This window comes from Tenrec ecaudatus, chromosome 6, assembly GCF_050624435.1.
Source record: "Tenrec ecaudatus isolate mTenEca1 chromosome 6, mTenEca1.hap1, whole genome shotgun sequence".
NCBI lineage: Eukaryota > Metazoa > Chordata > Mammalia > Afrosoricida > Tenrecidae > Tenrec > Tenrec ecaudatus.
This window is the reverse complement of record NC_134535.1, coordinates 81,761,840-81,783,412: the sequence shown is the minus strand read 5'-3', so window position 1 is coordinate 81,783,412 and position 21,573 is coordinate 81,761,840. Positions and strand designations below refer to the sequence as shown.

The 21,573-nt window shown below is 47.0% G+C and overlaps 1 pseudogene; it reads right to left on the bottom strand.

Annotated features, from left to right (window-relative positions):
• Window positions 1-698: 698 nt before the first annotated feature.
• On the bottom strand, window positions 699-19,600 carry LOC142451499 (small ribosomal subunit protein eS17 pseudogene; annotated as a pseudogene).
• Window positions 19,601-21,573: the final 1,973 nt, after the last annotated feature.

Here is a 21,573-nt window from a genome sequence, read left to right as displayed (position 1 = left end):
CCTTGAGTTCCGAGATAAAAGGACCGAGGCTCAGGGAGAGCAGAGTTAAGCATCTCTTAGGAGGCAGAGTTCGGATCGGCACCCACGCGCCTCTGAAGTCTGTGTTCTACTTGTATGCGGCCTGGCGCCTCTGCAGCCCAGGCGTGCGCTTTTTCCCACGGTGCAACACTCTTTCCACAAGCCTGCCTCCAACCACGGGTCCATTATACTAATGAGGGATTATATCATGGCTCACTCAGCTATTCGCCCATCAGAGGGCATGGGGGATGCGCGGTCTCAGGACTCGTGGATAGGTAAAGTGTGAGGTAATGAACATCGTCACGACGACGGTGGCACACTGAATGGCTGTCTCAGGAGGGCCGCCCAGTCTGAATGCCAGCACGCTAACCAGAAGGGCGCAGTACTAGTTTCTAAAAGTCGCCGATATTCTAGCAGTCCAGAAGTATTTTGATTTGATTAGCATGTATTTGAATACAAGAAGGACGATCAACAGGGGCCTGTGCTGTGTGTTAGACGTGAGAGCGGAAATGGGAGGTGCAGACACCTTCTCTGCACGACAGGAGTTACAAACCAACAGCAGAGAGTCTTGCTCGGCGCTTCCCATCTCTGCCGATGCTAGCTGGTTCCGGCTGTGCTGGCAGGCCCTTTTCAGGAAGGCCCAAGGGGGAAATACCCAAGCAATGGGGTGGCTGAGTTGCTCAGGAAAAGTGAGGAAAAAGACTAGATTCCCAGTGGATGGGCCGCGATGACGTGGATGTGACTTGTATTAAGCTCTTGTCTCTCCGCTCCAAGCCCGCGCTCCTGAACTTGGCGTTGTGGAATGTGCTGGAATCGGAACGCGCTAGCTGGCACTCTGCTTTGCCAGCAGCCTCCGTCTGAGGACCTGTGAACACAGGCAATGGCAAGGGTGCTGCCCATGGGCTTTCAGCTGGCAGCGACATGTCGTCTTCATCGTGTTGGCACCAAGGCCTTTCTGTAGCCATAGCTCAACTTGGTCCACAAATCCGCAGCCTGTGGAGAGGCAGCATCCTCACACCTTCTCCTCACCAGGCTTCTCCTCTGTGCTCAGAGATCTCAGCAGAAGTGAAAGCTCCTCAGAGGCCCGTGTCCGGCCCACTGGGTCCCCCTCTGAGCTCGTGGGCACCAGCACAAACCCAGCAGCACCTTCTCTGAGATCTGGGTTCTAGGTTTGGGCAGGATGTGTGTGTGTGTGCTCTAAGTGGTAATGTGCCTGCCTTACCTCGTCTCTCTGTTCCCTCCGTCCCAGTTAGAGTCGCTTTCAGGCAGTAGACAGCTATGTCTGTCTGATCCTGAAAAACGAAGAAGTAGCCGTGTCAGAGTATGATTTAGAGATACTGAGATACACTTGAGAAACAAAAGGCAAAAACTTGAATGTGGTTTACCTTTGGGGAGTAGAGGTTTTGTGCGTGGCTCCGGAGAGCTTTTCGTTTTCATCATGAGCCTTGTAATTTGCTTCCCATGTGTGTAGGAGGGAGGCTTCAACAAGTTCATGGAAAAGTGAAATGAAAAGGGAATCTCTCTCTACACACACACACACACACACACACAGTTGTTGTTGTTGTTGGTAGGGGCTGTCGGCTTGGCTCCATGAACCACGGGGTGAAGCACGGCTGAGTCCTGGGCCATCCTCACACTGGTTATGTGTGGGCCCACGGTGCAGCCACGGGTTAACTCCCCTTGTCCACGAACTCCCTCTTTTTCACTCTTTCACTGCTTTATCAAGCATGGTGTCCGTTTCCAGGCACTGGCCCCTCCTGGCCACGTGTCCCAAGTGCCCGAGATGAAGTCCCGCCACACCCCCATTACAGCTGTGCTTCCTCCGTGACGGGCTTGTTTGTTCTGACGGCCGCGGTGTTCTCAGCATGCGCTGGCATGTTATTCCTCATGCTTTTTCACATGCGAAGGAAGCAAATGCGCGCGCACACAAGGTCTTTAAAACGTTCATGGAAAGATTTCCTTCTCTTTTTGATTCTATTTTACCATGAACTTTTTGAACCCCCTAAAAACAAACAAACAAACAAACAAACAAACAAACAAATAAATAAATGTGTGTGTGTGTGTGTTTGTGTGTGTGTGTGTGTATGTAAGAGTGGTGGCTGAAGTAAGTAGAGTGACTCTCCTTTTTGCCTTGTCCTGCTGGGGTGGCTTAAGGACGACCAGTAAATGAGGGTGTGGGAGGCAGGTATGGTTTCTTGCTGGAGTCCAGAGAAGATGCATCGGAAGCGTCAGTTCTTAGAACCTGAGACCCAAGGCCAGAGGCAGCTTGTCTGTCTAGAAGAAACACCAGCATGAGGAAATGGAAATTGTGCATGCAAACACACGAGCAGGGGCTGCTGTTCTTGATTAGTTGCTGTTGAGTTAGCGCCAACTCCCGGTGACCTCAAGTATAACAGAAAGAAGCACTACCTGGTCCTGTGCCAGTCCCGTGATCGTTGATGTGTTTGAGCTCATTGCTGAGGGATTGCGGCAATCCATGGGGGTCACTGAGGGTTTCCCTGGTGTTTGCTGACCCTCAAACGTGATGTCCTTCTCTAGCAAATGCCCAAGCTAGGGGGTGTCATGTCTTAAGGTGTTCTGAAGACGAGAAAGGCACAGAGGAAATTCAAAAGAGAAACAATACAAGAAAACTTATTGGAGCCAAAGGAAAACTTCAGATATTTAGGTCAAAGGATTCTTTGCCTAGTAAGATGCTGGAGAACATGACACTTATAAGAACTTGCAGACATGGAAACAAACAACAAGGAATAAAAGAGAAGCAGACTGGCATTGAAGGTACCAGCCTGAACTTGGAAAGCAGACTGGCATTGAAGGGACCAGCTTGAACTTGGAAAGGCCAACAACGCACACAGCTCCTGGGGTGGGGAAGGACTTGTATCAAAGCATTTTGGGTGAAATTTAAATATTATTTAAATATGAAAAGTAGAACACAGACATATTCAGATTGGCAAGGAAATTCCCGAGAGCTCTTTCTAAGGAAAGTATTCAAGTTAGTAGTCAAGGTAAATGGAAATTAAAACCAAGCCAAATAAAAAACACCCCTTCAGTATGAGTTGTGCCGAACTCAGTATGAGCGGTGTCCTGGGGTAGCCCGGTGCTCTGCTCAGCTAAGTGCTTAGTGAAAGTGGGTCTCCCCTACTCTCCCTACTTACACCTGGACTCAGTACCGTGCACACCTGTGAAGAGCGCAGGACCCACCCCAGTGCAGACCGCCACATCCGGGGGGCCAGTGCTACCGGGGACATGTTCTCCTCCACAGCACCTCAAAGTTCAAGAACGACGGGTGTTGGTCCTTTGCAATGTTTGAAAGAAATTTTGTCTATAATTTAATGTTACCCTGTTTCTCTGAATATAAAACTGTCTTATATTAATTTTTGCTCCCAAAGATGTGCTAGGTCTTATTTTCAGGTATGTCTTATTTTTCCATGAAGAAGAATATGGTACACATTTATTGTTTTATTAAAAGAGATCTCATACTTCCTGTCCCCTCCAGCTACGCTGTGACCAGCAGTGAGCTGTGCCACGGTGCCCCTTGCTATGGTCCAGACTCCAGAATTACCATAGCTTTGGGGGGCCTTATTTTCAGGGAGGTCTTAATTTCAGGGGGGATGCCTTATGTTTCAGTGAGAGGCAAAACTGTAAGTAGGTCTTATTTTGGTGGGATGTTTTACTTTTGGGGAAACAGGGTATTAAATTTCCATTTTCTTTTATTTTTATTATAAATTTTAAATAATTTTATTGATATATACCTCATATATGATACAATTTAATGGATTAAATATATTACAGAGAGTTGAGTAATCACTACCACGATCCACCTTTGATCATTTTCCACACTTTTGTACCCATTATTATTAGCTCTCCGACACTCCATAACCTCCCCGGTCATAATCCTAAGGATCTATTAGTCCAGATATTGTCTCCATGACTTACCTGTCCTGGATTTCATATAGAGAAAGTCATACAAAACCCAGACCGAAACAAAATAAAACCCACGAGCAACAACAAAATAAAACACAGATAATCTTCAATCCAAAAGAAAGCAGAGCATAATAAACACTAGAAGGTAAAAATGGGTCAAAAGGAAAACAGATGGTAAGATATTAAAATTTAAGCTAACTGGATCTTTAGTAATCCATTTTCTAATGGGCTGCGAGGACGAAACTATTGATGTCCAAGGGAGTCCATGGGGACTTAGTCCGTGTGGGGACTCTGCCAATGGACTTTGGCTCACATTGTCATCCATAGCCGTCGACAAGCCAGTGCTCAGCATTTAAGCTCCAATACAGTTCCTTCCTTTGATCTTAGATTTTATTGTTTGCAATCCTTGGATCACATGGACTGGATCACCTCACTTAGAGGGCTGCTTGTTTTAAGAAAATCCTTCACTGCCCCAGGTGCTATTCTTTCTGAGAGCTGAGCACCATCTGCCTTTCTCACCACGGTAGCAATTGCACCCATATCTTCCATGGTCACTTCATGTGGATAAATATCAAGCAGGTCGGCAATGCTTTTGAACAAGACCCTCTCAGACAGGTTGGTCACTAAACATTCAGATGATACTGAACTTGAATTTGGGCCTAGTGCCAGGACCCATCTACACCAGGGAGAACTTTCAGAGGGGATCGGAAACCCCCTGCAAGTTACCGAGTCGCTCCAGCTTCTTGATCAACCCACGACCTCCTTGTACATCACCAGCAAGCAGGGGGAGCACTGTCTGCACACCGAGTTCAATGGACACAGAAAGTCCAGTAGGTACATGAGGAATACCAGGGAGTGGACAGCTAGGAGACAAAGGCAATGGGGACTATCAGACAAGAGAGGGCCGAACCACCGTGGGCATGGGGGCACCATGATGGGCACCAGGTCCCTAAATTATGTCCCTAGACTCCTCCCTTGGCAGTAAAAGTCATAAGATGAGGGCCAAATGAAGGAAGCATGATCTCTAGCCATCCCAAGGCCTCCCCTTTTCTCCAAGATTCTCTGTCGTGGATGGTGTGGTCTGGGACTTGAGAAGGCAGGGTAAGGCCTCGACAGAATGCTAGTGTTCCTTTTCTGCTCAGCACTCTTGTTCCAGGGCAATTCTTGGGACTGACAAGACACATCGCCTCTGAGACTTGGGCCAAACCTCAAACTGCCCACTCCTTTCCAATGTTGCTGTTTTTACGTATTCTGCGCATCCTTCAAGCCTCTGCTCAAGCTGCCCTTGTCTTCGAAGATCCCAGTCACAGGGAAGATCATGAGCCTGGATGGGGTCCTTCCTGAAGTCGGACCCCAAGGGGCACACTGATGCGGAGGTTTTTATTAGCTCCAGGATGGCACCATGTCCCTTACTTGTAACACCCCATCCATCAAACAGGAGGCGGAAGGGAAGGCTTTCAGACCTTTCTTCTTCTTCTTCTTATTTTTGAATTAAGTACTGAATTTATTTTTATTTTTAGTTTCCATCAGTTCAAACAGTCTTTTAAAAAAACAGTTTTATTATCACTCCATCCACATGTCATATAATTCAATAATTCAATCAAATCAAGAAGAGCTGGACCATTATCACCACAGTCAATTTTAGAACATTTTCTTCCTCCTTGTACTTATTGCTGTTCATGTAATTATTTTTTTTCTAATTATGGCAGAAGTGTATACCACAAAACATTCTCCAGTTCCACTACTTCTACATGTCTGACTCAGTACCGGTGATGATACTGCTCTTGTTGTACAACCATTATTGATACCCTTTTTCAAATGATTCCACCACCATTAACATAAACCCAACAGCCCCTAGGCAACAACGCTTTCTCCTTCACCCATGGTAACCAATCGGACCTCACATCTTAGGAGCCTCACCCAGATGTCTGACATCTGGAGCATCCGAAATTAAGTCTCGGTGTCCAGCTCCTCAGGAGCCCCGATGGCCCTGTGGGTTACTCACTGGGCGGTGAACCAGCGGCCAGCAGTCGGACTCCCCAGCTGCTGCATGGGAGAAAGAGGAGGCTTTCTGCTCCCATCATCCGTCTCAGAAATCCTCAGGGAGAGTGCGAGCCTGTCCTTTAGCGTTACTATGGGTCAGAAGCCGCTTGATAGCAGTGAGTTTGGCAGGCCCAACTCCTCCAGGCTTCCCGGTGTTCTTGAATTCACATATTCTCATTTTCGCAAACATTTATTCATAACTTAAAGTGGCAAAAATGTCTACAATATTGAAAAAAATTTAATTCTATCCCTGTGCTCCTTCATTGGTTCCTAGAAATGACAATTCTCAATTCTTCCAACAGCTTTTTGTTTGTTAGTTTATTGTAAACTCTTTACAATAAACTATATTCTTTAAGCAATCCTTCCAATTGACGGCAGTATGGAAGTATATTAACCCTCCTCTGTTGAAGATGAAGATTTAGCTAACAGCTTTACCACACTAGTTCTCACTGCAAAAGACTTCCTGTTTCCCTCAGCCCTCCATTCTTCTTAATGTAGCTGTGACACAGTTTTGACTGAATCAATATTCAGTGTGGATAACATGAAAGAAGGGACATGCTGTTGACAACTTGTATACATATCGCAAGGCATCCTGGTGGTAGGATGGGTTAAACCTTGGGCTGCTAATCTCAAGGTCGGTGGTTCAAACCCAGCCATCACTCCAATGGAGAGAGGTGAGGTGCCTGCCTCGGCAAAGATGTATGGTCTTGGACATCCTAAGGAGCTCTCCTACCTGGGTTGAGTAGGACCACTTGAGTGGGGACCGACTTGTTGGCAGTGGGCTTGGCTGTCCGCTCGACACAGGTAGGGCTCTATGATTGTTCTTACACAACTTTTTGTGTTCCTTGGAGTTAATACTTCTTGCGTTTGTTTTTTCCTCTGTTAGTTCAGCTTTAAAAGTATTTACCCCTCACGCAACCTTAAACTCTCTAAAATTTCTGTTAGGCTTCCCAAATGGAAGGGCATGTATTTCCAGATGAAAAGGGTCTAGGGAGTGCCTGGAACGATGAATTAAATAAATCCACATTACGATACATCGCCGCAACATTTCAGAGTGATGGGGACTTACGGACGATCCTACAAGCTCCCAAAGAAGACAAACAAGTCTCATATGTAGATTGGACACAGGAAGGTGTTTGCCACGGAACTCCCCTCAGTTAGAGTTGAGTATGTGGGCTCTGAAGAGATACATGGAGTGATGTGATGTACCAGAAAAGTCCCTTTCTCGGGAAGTGACCAGAGGCCGCAGTCCAGAAAATCTGAAAATAAACTGAGAAAGAGGAAGAAGTAGGATCTAGACAGGAGCGAGTGCAAGGTCAGAGAGAGGTCATGGGGTGTCTCGCGTGATGCTGAGCGGGAGGGATCCCAAGATGCTAGGTGCGAAACACGAAACTCCATCAACTGCCAGCGGTGGGTCAGAGGAGGAGGCTGTCCACCTGGTGCTTGCTCGGACTCCTGACCTCACGTGCTCTTCCAGGGCTCTCACGTGCTCTCACGTGCTCTTCCAGGGCTTCCGGGGAGGCTGTAAAGTGAGGCGGAGAGAGCGTTGTGTTCCAGCGCCCAGCACTGCTGCCTCCGCACCCAGCTTTCCTGGGATGACCAGATCTCTCCCTTCTCCTCCATCTGCTCACCAGACAACAGCCGACTGCCAATTTCAGAATGCTGCTGGGACGCCCTTTCCTGCTCTTTGTCTTTGTGAGGAGCTCGCAGGCTGCTAACCTCGAGGTCAGCAGCTCGAAACCACCAGCTGCTCCGAGGGAGAAAATGAGGCTTTCTACTCCCATAAAGAGTTACAGTCTTGGAAACCCACGGAGGCAGGTCTACCCTGGCCTACAGTTGAGTCAGAATTGATGAGATAGTTAGAGTGAATTGTCTTTGTGGGCATAGGTTTTTTTTTTTTTTTTTTTAAAGAAAGGTATTTAGTGTGGTTTTTAAGATGTGGGGGGAGGTACTGGAGGGCTGGTGTGGAGCCAGTTTTAACAGGAAAACCTGTTCTATAAGCTCATGGCTACTATTTGTTCAACTGTAAGCACCCTAAGCTAGATTTTACACCTGGGTGGGGGAAGGCAGGGTTGCTAAGAAGGAAACCACTTCCCTGTGGGCAATCGGGATCTCACAGCGTGTAGCCCGGAGAGAGTAGAGGGACTGGTTGTGAGAACAAAGGGCTCACTGAAAGGCTACTGACGTTTATTCTGCAGTTTCCTGGTCAGAGCGCTGAGACCCACGGGGAGGGGACAGATGTTAACAGCTTTCTTACAGTTCAGTGGAGGTCTGAGAGGACGTCAAGCTCCTTAATCATGGAAGAGTTAATCCTCCTGCCCCCTGCCCCCTCCCCCACCCCAGAACTGGAAACCCAGAGGACAGGGAACATGTGGAATTGCCCTTTTGTTCTCTGCATCCTGCCCAATGTCCAGCCCACGACAGACACCTATGGAAATGCTTGTTGGCTGAAGGAACACTGGCTCTGCCGCCCACAAACCCTGCGTTCCCGACACAAACGTTGGTTGTGTTTACAGAAACCCCTTGTGTTAGGCTGGGTATTCTAGAGAATCAAACCAGTGATGTGTGTGTAAGAGAGAGACGTATCTTAAGAAATGGCTTCTATAGTTGTAAAAGTAGGTACGTCCTGTCTGGTTCAAGTGTGTAGGTCAGATGTGAGCTGGAGGCGGCTCCTCAGTCCTGGAGCTGCAGGAGCTGAGGAGCAGGAAGATGAAGGAGGAGGGCCACAGGTTGGTGGATGCAGAGCTGAATGAATCCAGGGTCAGCTGCCCACCGAGGGCTCCTGGGATTGGCAGGCTACGTTGTAGAAGATCAACGAACCAGACATAGGACGCAGATGCAGCAGAAGGGCAAAAGTGCAGGAGAGAGCTCAGTTCTGCTCAGCCCTCTCTTATCCAAAAGCTGCCCCCCTCCCTCAGGAGATGTCATCAGCCTGCGACCTGATTGATAGATTGGGCTCCACCCTACCTTCATTCAAGTGCACTGAGTTGGCATAAAATCTAACCAGTATCCCTCCCTCCCCTCCCCTTCCCTCTCCCCCCCCCCCCCCCCCCGCGCCAGGAGCTAAACATTTGCAACCCCAAAGACTGCAGTACTCGGAGCTGGTCCTTGACCCGAGGGAATGAGCCGTGGGATTAAAGCAAGCCGATCTGTTAGATAGATGGCTGGGGTAGGATGGGCTTTTCCAGTTGGGCTGTTTGAACAGGTAGAAACGGCGGGGGGGGGGATTTTGGGGTCTGCTGTTTCGTCTCCTTTGGACACTCATACCTGGGCTCATCACCCTGAAGGGGCCTTGGTGGCTTCCATCCACTCATTCGGAAGTCACCCATTGGGTTAGCCGCAGCCAGGACAAGAACTCGGGACCTCTGCTTCATTCATTTGTTTGGAAGCATGGCGGGAGTCCACGTGCCAGGGGTCAGGCCCCAGGGATACTCTGGTTCCCGTTCTCCTTGAGCCCACAGCCCAGGCTCTCAGTTCCAGTTCTGGAAGCCCAGCTAGTGGGAGGCTGTTGCTTTCCTGATTCCTTCCCATCCCACTCCCAGCCTCAACCCAAGAAGGTAGTCCTTGGTGGCACGTGGTTTTCCTTGGACAGATTCGTATGTGTTTTTCATCGAGCGACTCTATCTTGGGCGCTATGAAAGGGAATAGCTACTGCAATGGAAATGCATTTAAATGTGCCTACTTATGGCAAAAGCCTAATCTCTGGAATGGTGATATCAAGGCTGAATCTCAGCTCTCTCCTGCAGCCGTCCCACTGGGCAGATGATTGTAAGCAAAATTACAAGCATGGCCACCAAATGGTGGTTCTACCGACGTCTGGAGGAAGCAGGAGCATGTGTTCTCTCTGAGTCTGTAGAACCATCTGGGGATGAAACTTCTCGGCTGACCTTTGAACAGCTGTTTCCTTGTCTACCCTTCGCTCCTACCTCCTGCCCCTCCTGGAGAGGTGTTCCCCTCTGCCCCAAGGCTGGCCCCACCTCTTCAGGCCGCACTTCACTCATTCGTTCTCCCTCCCTTCTCCCTCATTCCATATTGCTGGTGGTCTGTCTAATCTGCCAACTCACATGTTCAGGTCTCCCCCTAACCTAAAACAACCCCGTTTTTTTAGTTTGCTTTCCATTCACGCTAACGTTCCACCTCACATTCCCACATGGCCTAACTTTGTTAGAAATTGTAGCTGGCACTCATTGCTTCCACCTCCTCACTTCATTCCAACCTCAGCCTAGTGACTGGCATCTGACTCCTACCCCCACGGTGCATGCCGATAATTCTGCCAGGAGGCTTGGCAACCTCTGCCAAGGTAGCCCGAGGAGGTGAAGGGAGGTTGGAGGAGGGTGGCCATACTAAGAGGGGTTGGGGACAACTGATGGACTCAATTATCCCAGGAGGCCCGAGAAGGGGGAGGCCAGGGTGCAGGTGAAGGGAGGCAGTAGAAGTGCAGAGGGGAGAGCCGAGTTTGGGTGAGGATGGCAGGTCAGGGCCCCTTGATGTTCTTAGTGATGAAGGATGCCCTGAGGCTCTGTTGAGAGTAAGGGAGAGTGGGAGACTAGAGAAACTTTGAAAGAATAACCAGAAGAACTGGAAGCGGTGGCAGGTGGAGTCAGAGAGCAGTACTGAATAGGAAAGAGGACGCAGCTGAGCCTGGGGATTAGAAGGTGATCATGGGTCCAGGTCTGAAGGACACGGATTTATGGACACTCTGCAGTTTAGAGCTTGAGCAGAGAAGCTCAGTGTGCAGACTGCACGGGGCGGGGGTGGGGGTGGGACAGTTATCTGGATGGTGGGACTAAAGAGTAAGGTGCCAGAGAGGGGGCAGTGATGGGGAAATAGATCATGGGATCCACGCTGGAAAAACCATCCGCGAGGGAGTGGAAGTGGGGGGCCGGGCCTGGGAGTGCTGGTGTGGCTAAAGAACCTATATCCTGGGTGTGCGAGAGGTATGGCGGCCCGACAGTGTGCTGTCAGAACCCGAGACTTCAGACACAGAGCGGGGCGGGCTCTGGAGGGTGACCCGGGGCAGGTACAAAGGTGGAGGGGAAAGTGACTGGAAGTGAGAAAAGCAGAGAAGGATTGGGCAGAGCTGCTGGGTGGTCACTGCATGGAGGACGAGGGTGCAAGAGGAAGCAGCCGTCACAGCCACTGGTGAATAGGTCAGGAGATGAGTGTATCAGACAGAGCGAGTCGACATTCCACCATGTCAGGAGGTAGCAAGCACACCAGCAAGAACCAATGATGCTGAAGGAAGAGGTTCAAACGGCAGTGAACGCATTAGCCAAACACAAGGCTCCAGGAATTGATGGAATGCCCACTGGAATGTTTCAGGAGGCTGACTAAGCCCCGGGAGCACTCATTCGTCTGTGCCAGGTAATTTGGAAGACAGATACCTGACCAACAGCCTGGAAGAGATATTTGTGCCTATTCCAAAGACTGTGTAGAGCAGCAGTTCTCAACCTGCGGGTCACGACCCGTTTGGGAGTCGAACCACCCTTTCACAGGGGTTGCACAATTCATAACAGTAGCAAAATGATAGTGATGAAGTAGCAACAAAAATAACTTTATGGTTGGAGGGGGCACCACAACATGAAGAACTGTGTTAGAGGGTCGCGGCTGAGGAAGGCCGAGAACCGCTGCTGTGGAGGATTTCCAAGGCTCTGAATCTTTGGGGCGCAGACAGCCTTTCTCCTCCAGGGAGGTTGGTGGGTTTGAATCACTGGCCTTGTGGCTTAACAGTTCAGTGCTTAGCTGGCAGTGCTACCGTGCCGTTCATTTTGGTAGCTATTGAAAAGTGACCGTCACAGGAGGATGCACTAATCGACAACCCCAGTAAACTACTTTGTAAATTGCAGGGATTTGTGCACTCGCTCCATCTATAGAGACACAAGCCAGAGTGCTTGGCTGGTACACTCGGCTGCTAAGAGGAAGGTTGGTGGTTTGAGTCCACCCAGAGGCACCTTTGGGGAAAGTTCTGTCGAGCTACCTCCAAAGGACCAGAGCCACCGAGAACACAGTGATTACAATCCTCTGACTCACGGGGTCACCAACAGCTGACACTGACTGGATAGGAACCAAGGTGGTGGTTGCAGGTTACACTGAGTCAGCTCTGACCCACAGCGACCCTGTACTCAAAAGACAGAAGCACCACATGGCCCTGCACCACCCTCACCATTGTTCCCATGCCTGGGCCCCTTGATGAAGCCACTGTGTCGATCCACCTTGCTGAGGGCCTTCCTCTTTTTTACCGTCCTTCCGTTTAACCACACACGACGTCCTTCTCCAGGGACTGGTCTCTCCTGACAGTACGTCCAACCTCTCCGGTCATGCTCCCAAGAAACCATTAATCCAGTTACTGACATTATAGATTTACCTCTCCTGGATTTCATATATAGGAAAATACATAAAACAGCAACAATCACAAAGTAAAACAGGGAAAAACCTTAATCAAAAAGAAAGAAGAAAATATTAAAAACTAGAAAAACTTTAAAATGGGTCAAAGGGGAGATCAAATGATAATGTGTTAAATTTAACATGACAACATCTGCCATGAACCACTTTCCAATGCACTCTCCATGATAGCAAGGGCATTCACATCCCTGGTCGATGGGCAGAGGGGATTCACCCGACGCTTAATCCACGTGTGTTTCCCCTTCATATTTTTAAAAACGGGGACAACTATTAAATAGATCAGAAAGGAGATAAAATGAGACCTTACATGTTCATCTAACCATATCTACTGTAATTGCTTTTACAAGGCTTTCTGTCAGAGCACAAGGCTGTCCACATCCCTTGGCTGTGCCCAGAGGGGCTGCCCCGGAGGCTTAATCTATGTGTGGACCAATTTTGGGCTTCCACTGCCATAGCTACAGCCTTTTGCAAAGTGGCGGTTCACCACTTCAGCTCTGATACCATTCCCTGCTTCTCATTCGAGTTTTCTATTTAAAATCTTGGCCCACACAGGCTGGGGTGGTTCTTCCATGTGGACTTAGCTGACATCTCACTTTGATGACCTCTTGTTTGAAGGCAAACCTGTCAGACCCCAGACGTTATTCTTTCTGATAGCTGGGCACCATGGAGTTTCTTTGCTACACGTTGCTTTAGCACCATATCTTCAGTGATCGCTTCATGAGGTTGACCATCAAGCAGGGTTATGTCATAAAGACTAATTGTTCTTAGATTTGGGCTAGAATTAAGTGTGAGGCCCAGATCCATTCACATATCCTTGCTCTATATGTCTCTGGTTCACCTTAGAGACATCATTGTCCTTTTATGTTAGAGGATATCATCAACCATCTCCCTGGGACACAAGATAATTATATTGAGAGTGTCCTTAATTGAGCCAATGGTATATAATTAAAACCCAGTTACAAAAAGGAAATTATACAAGTACAGGCCGGCATGAGCTGCAATACAGGGATTGGTGTCTTGTATAGCCTTAACTCTTAAGTGACTGGACATAGTTTACATAAATAATGGGGGTTTTTGATAAGGCAAAACTTTCAATAATAGTCATTGACAGTGTCAGAACCGTGTCTACCAGATTAATACATGTCATAATAAAGCAAGGAGGACATTAAAATAGTAAGTATGTGGTAGTCCTGGCCCACCATTCATGGTGCACCCTCAAGGCAAGAGATCAGAACCAAAGTCCAAAGACGGCCAGTTCTATGTCCTTGGGACGGCAGTCACCTGCGTCCTCCCACACTCGGGTAAGTTTCAGGTAGAGCTCAGTTCACTCTGTAGGGTTTCCGCATCAGGTCCTTCTGGTGTGGTTTATGAAGGCTACTGTGTGCCTAGAAAGGACAGAGTCTAAAGTCCCAGTATTCTATAGCACATGGCATGGGTCACCAAGGGTGGGACAGAAATTAGGTCAAAATGGTCCAATTAGGAACATAGTATTAGGCATATTCTCCCCTTGGGTTCTATGTAATTATTGCTAAGGCTTTTAAAAATCATTTTATTAGGGACTCATACAACTCTTATTACAATCCATCCATCCATCCATTGTGTAAAGAACATTTGTACATTCATTGCCCTCATCATTCTCAAAACGTTCGCGCTCCACTTAAGTCCCAGGCATCAGCTCCTCATTCCCACACCCCTCCTTCCCTGCTCTCCCCTCCCCCTCCCATCTCCCTCATGAACGTTTGATAATTTATAAATTATCATTTTGTCATATCTTATACTTTCCGATGTCTCCCTTCACCCACTTTTCTGTTGTCCATCCCCAGGGAGGAGGTTATATGTAGATCCTTATAATTGGTTCCCCCTTTCCACCCCACCCTCCCTGCCCCCTCCTGGTATCATCACTTTCACCACAGGTCCTGAAGGGATCATCCATCCTGGATTCCCTGTGTTTCCAGTTCCTATCTGTATCAGTGTACATCCTCTGGTCTAGGCAGATTTATAAGGTAGAATTGGGATCATGATAGTGGAGCGGGGGAGGAAGTATTTAGGAACTAGAGGAAAGTTTTATATTTCATTGTTGCTACACTGCACCCTGACTGGCTCATCTCCTCCCTGAGGCCCTACTGTATGGGGATGTCCAATTGACTGCAGATGGGCTTTGGGTCTCCACTCTGCACTCCCCTCTCATTCACAATGATGTGATTTTTTTGTTCTGATGATGCCTGATAACTGATCCCTTCGGCACCTCGTGATCACACAGGTTGCTGTGCTTCTTCCATGTGGGCTTTGTTGCTTCTGAGCTAGGTGGCTGCTTGTGTACCTTCAAGCCTTTAAGACCCCAGATGCTATGTCTTTTGATAGCTGGATACCATCAGCTTTCTTCACCACATTTGCTTATGAACCCATTTGTCTTCAGCAATTGTATTGGGAGGTGAACGCACAATAATATGATTTTTTGTTCTTTGATGCCTAATAACTGATCCCTTCGGCACCTCGTGATCATGCAGGCTGGTGTGCTTCTTCCATGTGGGCTTTGTTTCGTCTGAGCTAGATGGCCGCTTCAAGCCTTTAAGACCCCAGATGCTATATCTTTTGATAGCTGGGCACCATCAGCTTTCTTCACCACATTTGCTTATGCTCCCGCTTTGTCTTCAGTGATTGTGTCAGGAAGGTGAGCATCATAGAATGCCAGTTTAATAGAACAAATTATTTTTGCATTGAGGGTGTACTTGAGTGGAGTCCCAATGTCCATCAGCTACCTCAATACTAAAGCTAGACATATATACACATAGACCTATTTCCACATCCTTATATATAAATACATTTGCATATGTACATAACTATTTAGACCTCTATAAATGCCCTTTGCCTCCTAGCTCTCTCCTTTATTTCCTTTGATTTTCCTCTTTTCCCACTATCATGTTCAGCCTTCGTTTGGGTTTCAGTAATTCCTCTCAGTTACATTGCCCTTGATCACATCCTACCAGGCCTCCTACACCCTTCTTACCACCGAAATAGATCACTTGTTGTTCCCTTGTCCCTGGGTTTGTTAACTCCACTTCCTTTTCCCCCACCTCCTCCTCTTCCATGTCCCTCAGGAAATGTTGGTCCCATTGTTTTCTCCTCCAGATTTTTCATCCAGCCTATCTTATTTAGACAGACCTGCAGAGATAATAACATGCACAAAAACAAGACAGAGCAAAACGAAGCAACAAAATGAAATAAAAAACAACAACAACAAGCCAATGACAAAAAACAAAACAAAACAAAACAGCAAGAAAGAAAAGGTTGAGTTAGTTCAAGGACTGTTTGTTGGCATTTACGAGTGTTTCCCGGTTGAGCCAAGCCCTGGCTCCAAAGCCTATTTTTGGTATTCCCTGGAGACTTCGTTGCTCTGTTCCCCTTGCTGTTCTGTTCCACACTCTTAGTGTTTTGCCTCAGTATGGTGGGATTAGATTGGGCACGATTCCCGCACTGTGTCTCCAGTGTTGTGGCCGGTAGGGCTATGGGTCAGTGAGGGATGTCGTGTCTCATAGTGGGGCGGGCCATATGATCTTCTCTGTGGATTGGCTGCTCTGAGCTGGAATATCATCTTCAAGGCTTGGTGGGCCAGGATGTGCTCCACTCTCTCTTCCTCCCCCTTCATTTGCTCCCATGTGTTCTGATCTGACATATCCCTCTCCCGGAGTGGTAGACTCAGTGCTGTCCTCTAAGATAAGTTATTCTGGGAGGAGGGACAGGTGTCCACGTAGTTGGAATGGGACTGGCCCCTCAGACCTCTCCACTGGTTCCCTACTCCATGTTGGTATGTTGCATTCACATATGGGAGCATTGGGTTGAAGTCTGGTCCCTCTTTCCCTGTGGAGATATAAACAACACCCTCTCTTTGGTTGGGTTAGTGCCCTCTTCCCCTGCTACCTATTTCTTTTTTATTCCCCCCCCTTCTTTAGTTGGCTACCATATGTATTCCTGGATTTTGTCTACCCCCTGCTGTACTACCTGGTCCTCACCCCAGGAATGTTTGTCTACAGTAGCTTTTCCCTTATGCCTCTTTTGTATTTTTTTAATTTAAAGCTTACCTCAGCGAACTCATGTTGTACTTATCATTTTGTGCTTGGCTTACTTCGCTTAGCATGATTTCCTCCAATTCTTCCCATGCAGCGATGTGCTTCATACATTCATCACTGCTTTTTAGTGATGCGTAGTACTCCATTGTGTGTGTGTGTGTGTGTGTGTGTGTGTGTATATATATATATATACCACAGCCTTTTAATCCACTCATCAGTTGATGGAAATTTGGGTTGTTTCCAACCCCATGCAATTGTGAATCGTGTCACAATGAACATTGGAGCAGAGATGTCTGACCGTGGTTTGTTTCTTGCCTCTTCTGGGCATATGCCCAGTAGGGGGATTGCTGGGTCATATGGTAACTCGATTTCCATCTGTTTTAGGTATCGCCAGATTGATTTCCATAGTGGCTGTACATACTTACAGGCCCACCAGTAGCGGATGAGAGTTCCTGTCTCACCACAGCCCCTCCCACACTTGTTGCTTGCTGATTTTTTGAACTGGGCTATCTTTGAGGGTGTTAGGTGTTACCTCATTGTTGTTTTTAATTTGCATTTCTCTTATGACTAAAGATCGGGAACATTTTCTCATATGTTTGTTGGCCATTCGGATTTCTGCCCCTGTGAAACTTCTGTTCAAATCCTTTGCCCACCTCTCAAGTGGGAAGTTAGTTTTTTTTCTTTTTGGAAGCTAGCAGGGTATTGTAGATTTTAGTAATAAGGCCTTTGTCAGATGTGTCATTGCTAAAGATAGTTTCCCAGTCCGTGGACTCTCTTATTACTCTCTTGGTGAATTCTTTTGATGTACACAGGTGTTTTATCTTCAGTATATCCCATTTGTCAATTTGTGCCTCCTCTGTGTTTGTGTCATTCTCTATTTCTGATAGCCTGTGTATTCCCTGCGCCAAAGTTCTCAAGTTAATCCCAATTCCCTCATTGATGACCCTAACAGTTTGGGGTTTAACTTCAAGGTCTGTGATCCACCTTGAATTATTCTTGTGCATGGAGTGAGATAAGGGTCTTGCTTCATTTTTCTGCAGGTAAATATCCATTTTTTCCAGCACAACTTGTTAAAGAGGGCATCTGCTTCCCATTTGATCTTTTTGGGTCCTTATCAAAGATCAGCTGTGTGTATGCTGATGATTTTATTTCTGGGTTTTCAGTTCTTTTCCATTGGTCTGAGTATCTGTCATTGTACCAATACCATGCAGTTTTGAGAACTGTGGCTGCATAGTATGTGCCAGAGTCAGGTAAAGCAAGCCCTCCCATGGTGTCCTTCTTCTTGAGGAGTTCTCTGCTAATTCTGGGCTTCTTCTCTCTCCATATGAAGTTGGTAATCAGTTTTTCCATTTCTTTGAAGAAACATGAGGGCAATTGTATGGATTGCATTAAACTTATATATTGCCTTTGGTAGAACTGACCTCTTTACTATATTGAGTCTTCCAATTCATAAGCATGGGCTATTCTTCCATTTGTTGAGGTCACTCTTAGATTCTTGTAATAGTGTTCTGTAGTTTCCTCATATAGATCTTTTGTTCTTTTAGTCAGGTGTATCCCTAGATATTTCAATTTGTGCTTGGCTATTGTGAAGGGTAGCACCTTTTTGATCTCCTCTTCTGTGGTCTTATCCGATGTGGATAGCAGTCTGATGGACTTCTGTTTGTTGATCTTGTGTCCTGCTTCTCTGCCAACTCCTCTATTGCTTCCAATATTCCCCTTGTGGAGCTTTTGGGATTTTCCATATATAAAATCTTATAATCTTCAAATAACGATAGTTTCACCTCTTCCTTCCCCAGACAAATACCTTTGATGTCTTTTCTTTGTCTTATGCTCTTAGCTAAAACCTCCAGTACGAAGTTAAATAAGAGTGGGGACAAGGGATTCCTTGTCTGGTCCCCTTTTCAGTGGGATTGTGTTCATCTTTTCTCCATTGACTGACACGTTGATTGTTGGTTTTTCATATATAGCTTGTATTGTCTTGAGGAATTTTCCTTCCATTCCTGTCTTCTCAAGTGTCTTAAACAGGAATTGGTGTTGGATGCTGTCGAATACTTTTTCTGCATCTATCGATATTATCATGTAGTTCTTCTATTTTTCTGCTAAGACTTTTTTTTTAAATTCCCCAATATGAGGTTGCTCCCCGCCATTTTCCTACCAACAGACACACAGTTACCATTTCTGAGACATGCGTGCTCCCTCCCCCTTTCTTGATATGCATTTCCAGCGTGGTTCACTCAGCCTGCTGGTAGGAATGTCTGTTGATTCGGGGTGACCTTTGCACAATTTTGTATGGCAGCCACTAGGCGGTCACCTCCCTCTTCCTACTCTCCCCCAACATCTTGAAAAGCTGATCCCAGCTGAGGCAAGGTCTCTTCTGTCAAAGTGGTCATTAAGAGGTATATATGAAGGGGGTGGTATATATGATTATCAACAAGGACATTTAAAGGGGTCATGAACTCTAGGCAGGCTCTCTACCACGTTGCTTGGCAGACCAGGGGAGAAGAAGACATGCCCCGAGAGCATAAGCCTGCTTTCATCCTGGTTATCCTACGGTAGGGGAATCTCACAATATTTGTTCTCCTGTGATTGACTAACTTCACTCAACATAATGATTTCCATGCATCTCCATGCCATGAAGAGTTTCATTGCTGTTTTCTTTCTTTTTTGGGGGTGGGGGGTGGGAGAAGCCATAGAATTCCATTGTATGTATGTACCAGAGCTACGTTTTTTTTTGTGTGTGTGTGTCCCTGGTTTATCGAACATATTTCAGCATTGTGGAAAAGATTCAAACAGCTCCACACGGTCATTTTAAAATTCATTCCAACTGTGGGCTGAGTGAACTACAGGTTGGACAGACTGCCAACGTCCCAAAGCTTCCACATTTCCTTAGTGTCTGGATCCTCTTCACTGATCTCCTGATCCAGGGCTGAGATCTCTCTCTGCTTTCTCTTTCCTCTTCCTGCAGCTTGATGGAGATGCCTCCTTGAATCCACGTCATCAAGGGAGTGACTTAGCTGGAAGTTGAGCAGCTTCATGCTGGGAATAATGGTGATCTCCTTGCACATTCGTGTGTTGGTGTGGAAACCATTGCTCAGGTGCGTGTGGGCCTGGGCCATCTTCTTCATGGTCTTGGTGTGAATGCGGCCCATGGTGGCGGGTCCCTGATAAAAGAGGAAGTAGGCCCCTGCCATATTACCTGGATCACACCCCAGGAATATATGTATACAGTAGCAGGGACCTAAATGTATGTATACAGTAGCAGGACCAGACCAAATCCAGGGGTACATATGGTAGCCAACTAAAAAGGAGGGGGTTAAAAAAGACTTGGGTAGTGGGGGAACAGGGCACTAGCCCACCCAAGGGGAGGGTGTTGTTTATATCTCCACAGGGAAAGACGGATCAGACTTCAACCCAGTGCTTCAAGATGGGAATGTAACATGCCAGCATGGAGTAGGGAACCAGTTGAGAGGCCTGGGGGACCAGCCCCAATCCCAACTACATGGACAGCTGCCCTTCCTTCCAGAAGAATTTATTTCAGAGAACAGCACTGAATCTACAACTCCGGGAGAGGGACATGTCAGATCAGAGCACACGGGAGCAAATGAAGGGGGAGGGAGAGAGAGAGAGTGGGGCATATCCTGGCCCACAAAGCCCTGAGGACGATATTCCTTCTCAGAGCAGCTAATGCACAGAGAGGATCATAGGTCTGGCCTCACTAAAAGCACAATGTTGCTCACTGACCCATAGCGCTGTGGGGGACAGAGTGTGGGAATTGTGCTGGTCTGACCCCAGCAAACCAAGGTGAAAAATTAAGGGTGTGCAACAGAACAGTGAGGGGAGCAAACCAATGAAGTCCCCAGGGAATACCAAAAATAGACTGTGGGGCCAGGTCATGGGGCCCCATCAGATTCAACTGGTAAACTACTCTTAAAGGTCAACAAACAGACCTGGAACTATTTATAGGCTTTTCTCATTTGTTGTTGTTTTTTTTTTCCCTGTTGCTTTGTTTTGCTCTGTCTTTTTTTATGTGCATATTATTGTCTCTGCAGGTCTATCTAGATCATATAGCTGGGATAAAACAAGCTGGAGGAGAAAACAATGGACCAATGGTTCTGGAGGGGGACATGGGAGAAAGGGAAGTCAGGGAAAGGAAATGGGTGTTAACAAACCCAGGGACAAGGGAACAACAAGTGATCTAAAATAGATGGTGAGAAGGGTGTAGGATGCCTGGTGGGGCTTGATCAAGGGCAATGTAACTGAGAGGAATTACTGAAACCCAAATAAAGGCTGAAAATGATAGTGGGACAAGAGGAAAGTACAAAGAAATAGAGGAAAGAAGTAGGAGGCAAAGGGCATTTATAGAGGTCTAATTACAGGCATGCACATTTATAAATATATTTATATATGACGATGGGGAAATAAATCTATGTGCATATATTTACAGGTTTAGTACTAAGGTAGCAGATGGATATTGAGCCTCCACTCAAGTACTCCCTCAATGCAAGAATACTTTGTTCTATTAACTTGGCATTCCATGATGCTCACCTTCTAGCAGGATTGCTGAAGACAAAATGGGTGCAAAAGCAAATGTGGTGAAGAAAGCTGATGGTGCCTGGCTATCAAAAGATATAGCATCTGGGGTCTTAAAGGCATGAAGATAAACAAGCAGCCATCTAGTTCAGAGACAACAAAGCCCACATGGAAGAAGAACACCAGCCTTCGTGATCAGGAGGTATTGATGGGATCAGTTATCAGGCATCAAAGAGCCAGAACAAAAACTCATATCAATGTGAATGAGGGGGAGTGTGTAGAGGATACCCATAGCTCATCTGTAGGCAACTGGACATCCCCTTACAGAAGGGTCACAGGGGGGAGATGAGCCAGTCAGGGTGCAGTATAGCACCGATGAAACACACAACTTTCCTCTAGTTCCTAAATGCTTCCTCCCCTCAATTATCATGATCCCAATTCTACCTTACAAATCCTGCTAGACCAGAGGATGTACACTGGTACAGATAGGAACTGGGAACACAGGGAATCCAGGACAGATGAGCCTCTCAGGACCAGAGGTGAGAGTGGCAATACTGGGAGGGTGGAGGGAAGGTGGAGTAGAAAGGGGAAC